We start from the raw sequence: 6,000 nt of genomic DNA, 5'->3' as shown, positions 1-6,000 counted from the left end.
CCGCCTTCAGGCTCCGCTCGGAAAGCCCGTAAATCTGAGCACCGCAAGGGGAAAATACGGACACACGCGCGCGCGCACACACGCACGCGCGCACATACACGGCATTCGGGGCTGTTCTTGATCGCAGACGGCTTTGGTTCTCACTAAGATGTTTTCCGTTTAGTTGATTCTATGATAAATTTGTGGAGAGGAGTTTGTATGAATATTAGATTTTATTCTAATTCTTATTTATTTGTTAGGAACAAACTAACCAAGTGATTTCCCACCAGAATAACACAGCTGTTACCAGATTTGGTTTGTAACTTGTCAACAGTTTCCGCAAGGGAATTTAAACCGTTCTAAAAATCTGTCAAAAGCCTTTGTTGTTTGAGGCGACGTGAATAATGTGAACAGGAGCATTTACAGATAGATTAGTTGCAGCTTCCTGTGCAGAGTCCAGACCAGGATCTCTGTTGCATGTCATCTTGCAGCTCACTTCTTCATTATTCATTATCTAATGCAGACAAACTCGCCCAAAACAACTAAAAAGAACGGGCCAATGGTTTGGCTAAATCACGAAACGATGTCAGCATGGCACCCCAAAAGCAAAGGCAGTGGCAATCTATTGATTTCCCCGTGTTTGCCACCAAAAGGGAAAGAACAAGTTATTTATAGATCACAGGGTCGAGGGGTTAAACTGAAAGACTGAAAGCCAAGTGAGACTCAATCAATCAGTGGGACACATTTTAATCAAATTCACTCAATCGCATCCCTCCAACCGCAATATGAACGGAGGAGGCTCCCACCTGGTGTGTTTTAGGAGTTAATAATCTAACGTATTCATTTCCCTGTGGTCACTGGAGAGTGAATAAAAGATGGATTGATTTTAGTCTCTTTAAAATATGCCATGTTAGTAGTTAGGGTAGACAGATTAGTAGATTAAAGACTTGCTTCATTTAGATATCGCATTAAAAAAGCTTTGATTTACTCCGATGAGTTAATTCTCATCATCAGCCTGCGTTTTGTTGGACATCACATTGACAGACTACTGAGGATATTAAAACATGTGTTTGGACATACAGGGACATACAGAGACGTACAGAGACACACAAAGACACACCGTGACATACAGAGATATACACAGACACACAGAGACACACAGACACACACACAGACACACAGAGACACACACAGACACACAGAGACACACACAGACACACACACAGACATACAGAGACATACAGTAACATCAGCCGTCTCCATATTGTTGCTCCTCAGGAGTAAATAAGAGCCTCGGTGTCTGAGCTCATCGGAATGCCGTTGGTGTCTCTGCATCCAGGAGACGTGTGGCGACAACGTCCCGTCGGCTTGAAGAAACAAACATTTGGACCTAAGCTGCTGACGAGTCCTCAGGCAGCAGGGACTCCTTCTCCAACAACAGCCATCTGAGCAGAAAGAGTTCGTCATAGACGGTCTTCACCCTGTCCTTCCTCATTCCTCTTATACCTCCAGAGCATGTTTGGGTTTAGAAGTCCACACTGCAGCCGCGTGCAACGTGCATGTCACCTCGGGTCGAGATGGGAACAGCATCCGGATGGAGCAGCAGGTAACGGCCTGAAGGAAAGGGAGGGTTCTTCGTGAAGCTGGGCGCCTCCCGAGGAGACAACGTTCAACCCGAAGAGACCTTTGTTTGATCCTCTTTAAGGTGCAGGGGCTCATTCCTGGAGTCCAGGGATGGTGGAAGACACACAGAGGGGAATGTGGCATGTAGATGAGATAGATTTATGCTTCGTACTGACGAGGTCACGAGGTCACGCCTGATGCCTCCATTACAGATTACATTTATTTAAGTAAATGTTTTGCACCCACGAGCTAATTGCTTGTTTTTTTTCTGGCCTCTCTTTGGCTGTTAAAATATAAATGATAGAATGGAAAAGGTCTGATTCACGTGAGCAGCAGGTCACTGTCAGCGTAGTTGCTGCACCATGTGACCAAAGAAGCAGCACAAAACAACTATTATTTCTGAAATAATGACTATTCTGCTTGTAGCGTGGGCCTGCGGTGCACTCGGAAACAATGAGCTTTCTGGCAACGTCACTAAAATGAGTTCAACACTTTCATCCAAAATCTCACCATTTCTTCTCTCAAAGGGAAGCGATGTAAAATGTTTTAAATCGGTATGGCGGTGAGGGAGTTCTGGAGTCGTTGATGTCACGTCATGTGGGGTCAATGCCTCGATAGAGCTTCACCCTGCTGCACGGCTCCTCAAATTAAATTAAATTTTAAAAAAACTCAGATGTATCACCTGAAATGTTCAGAGTTCAGGTTCAAAGTTCAGCTGCTTCTTCTAGACCTTTCAGGGATTTTGTTTACCAAGCGACCAAAAAGCAGCTTTAACTGCGATGATGATGAGGCCTCAGCAGGTTCCTTTCTCTGAAAAAGGTCAGCGGGACTTGGTCAAAAGCTCCAGGGAAAGTTTGTGAATGAACAATATTGACAGTTTGAGTTTTCTGTGTGCAGACATGAAGAGGTTTAAAGTTTCATTTAGTTCATCGGTTCCTAAAAGTGAGAGATCCTCAAGTTCAGATTCCCTGTGTCGCTCTGTCTCCCTCCGGTGGACATCACATGTCAACTCACCCTCCTGCTTGGAACTGACGTCACAGCATTCAGGGGACACTGATTGTATTATATGTGAGCGTCAACAACATGTATAATGTCATTTTTTTTTAAAGCGTCGGACTCGTGATGGAAAAATGTATTTTTCTCCTTTTGCTGCTTCTGATTTCGGTCCAGATGTTCTGGAGGAAGTACGCAGATCGTCATGCTGAAGTCAAACGGCCAAAACCATCATTTTGAAGTAGGCCACCACAAGTAAAAGTGAGATCTAAATAAAGGAAAGGCCCAGATGTGTAATCATTGAACTTGTTCTTCATTGCACTCAGAGGAATCAGGTCATCGACCAATGGGCCACAGCAACAGAGACCCACCTGAGGTGAATCATGGGAGAGGAAAGAAGGCCAACTGGATATTAGGAGAACCTTTGGAGGGGGTTAGGAGCCTCGTCAACTGCTAAATTCTAAAACCTAAAATCCTATTTTGAAAAGTCGCTGGTAATAAAAAGACGTAAGTAGTATAAGGCAGCATAGAATCTACCTCAATAGTGTCTGGGGTGGTTTACTCCCCCAGAACCACTACCAGCAGGGGGGTTAATGCCTCTCCCCAGATCACAGGGACGCCCCCCCCCCCCCAAAAAAAAGCAGCTTAGTGAATGGGATTACAGCGTGATTATTGTCCTGCTTCCATCCACTGAAATGAAATGGAATGAGGCGATTCCTGGCTGCTGAAGCCCTTGTGGAAGGTGGTGGAGGTTTTCATTGGATCATTTTTGCTTCCAGCTGTTGCCCAAACAGCTGTCTGACAGGTGAAGGTGTTGACCACGTGAGGGCAGCACAGCTTCACACACAGCGTCTAGACGGCTTCCGATTTATTTATTTATTTAGTCGGCTGAGATGTCCAAATATGGTCTTCCGGTTGTGGAAAAAATCCCCAAATAGTTCACGCGCCCTGTTACAGTAAACGAGGGTATTTTGCTGCCATGGCAACCCAAGCAAAATGCATCTGCCTGCACTAATTCCAACGACCACAAAGGTGGTTCAAATATCGATTTTATATCAACACGTGTGTGTTTTAATCAACTGATTTATCAACAGTTTTATAATGTGTGTAGGTAATAATAATAATAAACATAGAACACTTATAATAGATAATAATAATAGACGACTTACTCAGATGTTTATATTGATTATAGAAAATAGAATCAACAAATGAATCATTGGATTATTATAAGATGAAGAAGACTTTATTGATCCGTGAGGGTAATTTTACAAACTAACTAAAGTATATTAAGTAAATTAAATCTTCTTTTTTACAGACAGCAAAGATTAATATACACTTTTCAATAATTGAGTAAAAATTATTGAGTAAAAGAAAAGAAGGTACTACTGTTGTGATGCTCTCAAGATCTCAAGATGTACAAGATCTGAATACTTTTATTTTGATTTAATGATTTTTAATGGATTATTACAGCGACAAGTTTTACTATTATTACGACAAAACAATTCCCCTGAGGACGTCACCTGCAGTCTGATCGTGGACTTTTCTGGGGCTTTTCCTCGCCCCCTCACCAGAGAGGAAAGGTGTCTCCCCCACCTGCAATATTTAAATCCCCCCCCCCCCCCCACACACACACACAAATACACCGAGCCATATGTAAATGCCGGATGCAAACGCTCCTGTGTGCTAGAACGTGCTTACCCTCACGAGCACAATAAGTGGTTACCACATATATGTGTTTGTCACAAGGGAGGGGGGCGTGGGGGGGGGGGGGGGGTTGCAGAAGCAATAGTAATATTAAAAGGTTGTTTTCACTCGCTCTGCTAAAGTGAATCTTTCCCTTTCTCGCAGAAGGCTTCTGGAGCCCCCCGAAGGCCTCACAGGGGACCTTAAAGTCCACTCGATAATTACTGAGCCAGACCAGGTGGATGTAGGTGAAAGCATTGCCCCCCCCCCCACCGCCCCCCTCCCTGTGGAGAAAGTCAGGAGGAGAGGACACAGATGAACAACGCAATTCAAAGGCAGACCACCGGCCGGGTCGCTTTGGGTCATTTGCACCGAATGAATCACATCACGCGACCGTCGGTGTCAGACACAATAGCTGCTGGTAGATTGCATCATCGGCTAATTGTGACCCAGGAGATGCCCCCTATCTGGCAGAGAGGGGGGGGGGGGGGGGGGGGTAACCACGTGTGTGTGTGTGTGGAAACCCACTGCCTCCTCTGCTGCTGCTGCTGATGATGATTCTGCCGCTGCTGCAATCACCTGCAATCCTTTCGAAGCCTCGCCACTTCTGGCGGTTGCCTGGAGACGGGGTCGCCAAGGCCACGGAGCTAACGATGCCGGGAGAGGATGCGGAGGAGAAAAATGGAGACAAAGATATACAAAGAGAGGAGTGGATTTGGAACCAAAAAAAAGGGGGGGGGAGGGAAAGCGGGAGCGATGATGGGATTATTGTAGATTTGTATCTTGTTGCCCTTGAGCAGAACGCCGAATCCACCAGCCAGCAGAATAAAGACCAGACCCCCCCCCCCCAAAGAAACATCAATAATACGGGGATTCTTTTTTCAGGTCCCATCTCACAGCAAATGTCACACAAAGAATGACTCGTGCTGCAGGACGGAGAGCCGGCGTTACGACGGCTAAAGGTGCAAAGGGGAAAAAAGCAATTAACCCCAAACGATCACTGCAAGGTTCCCTTGGTTCCTCTGTAGCTTCTACACCTGAAACGCTGGGAAACAGGTAGAAAGCTTCAGGTGACTCGCATCATTCAAACAGTGGGGCAAACAAGCAAAAACTGAACACGTGGCGTCTCAAAAGAACCGAAGACCAGCAGGAGATCAATTCCATGCACAACATGTGGGAGGACAGGTGGGACATGAGGGGGGGGGTATCTGCAAAGGACACACGCTGGGTCGACAGAGCAACATTGTCAGCAAGTGTTCACCTTTGCACCACGCTCAGTGTGTGTGTGTGTGTGTGTGTGTTGGGGGGTGAGGAGGAGGGGGGGGTGGGGTGCTAATTGATTTCACCCCTCTGGAAAGTCATTTCATCATACTGTGTGTTTTTAACCCTTGTCTTACGACAGCCTTACAGCAGTTACTCTGCACGGAGACTCAAGGCCCTCTGGGAAATTACAAGCTGTGGTGTGTGTGTGTGTGTGTGTGTGTGTTTGTCTGTGTGTGTGTGTGTCTGTGGAGGGGAGAGAGAAAGACAACTTACATGAGGATGAAGAAACATCAAAATGAGGCAGGGCTGTAAAAGACAAATGTGTATTTGTAACAATTTCTACAAAAAGAATACTTTAAAATATGTATTAAATCTATAAACCTTTTCTCTCAGTTAAATTAATGTTTGATCTTAATAATCTGACATTTACATTTGGATCAAAATATTTTTGTATTATGG

The sequence above is a fragment of the Pungitius pungitius genome, chromosome 6 (assembly GCF_949316345.1).
Source record: "Pungitius pungitius chromosome 6, fPunPun2.1, whole genome shotgun sequence".
Taxonomy (NCBI): domain Eukaryota; kingdom Metazoa; phylum Chordata; class Actinopteri; order Perciformes; family Gasterosteidae; genus Pungitius; species Pungitius pungitius.
This window is presented reverse-complemented; position numbering follows the sequence as displayed.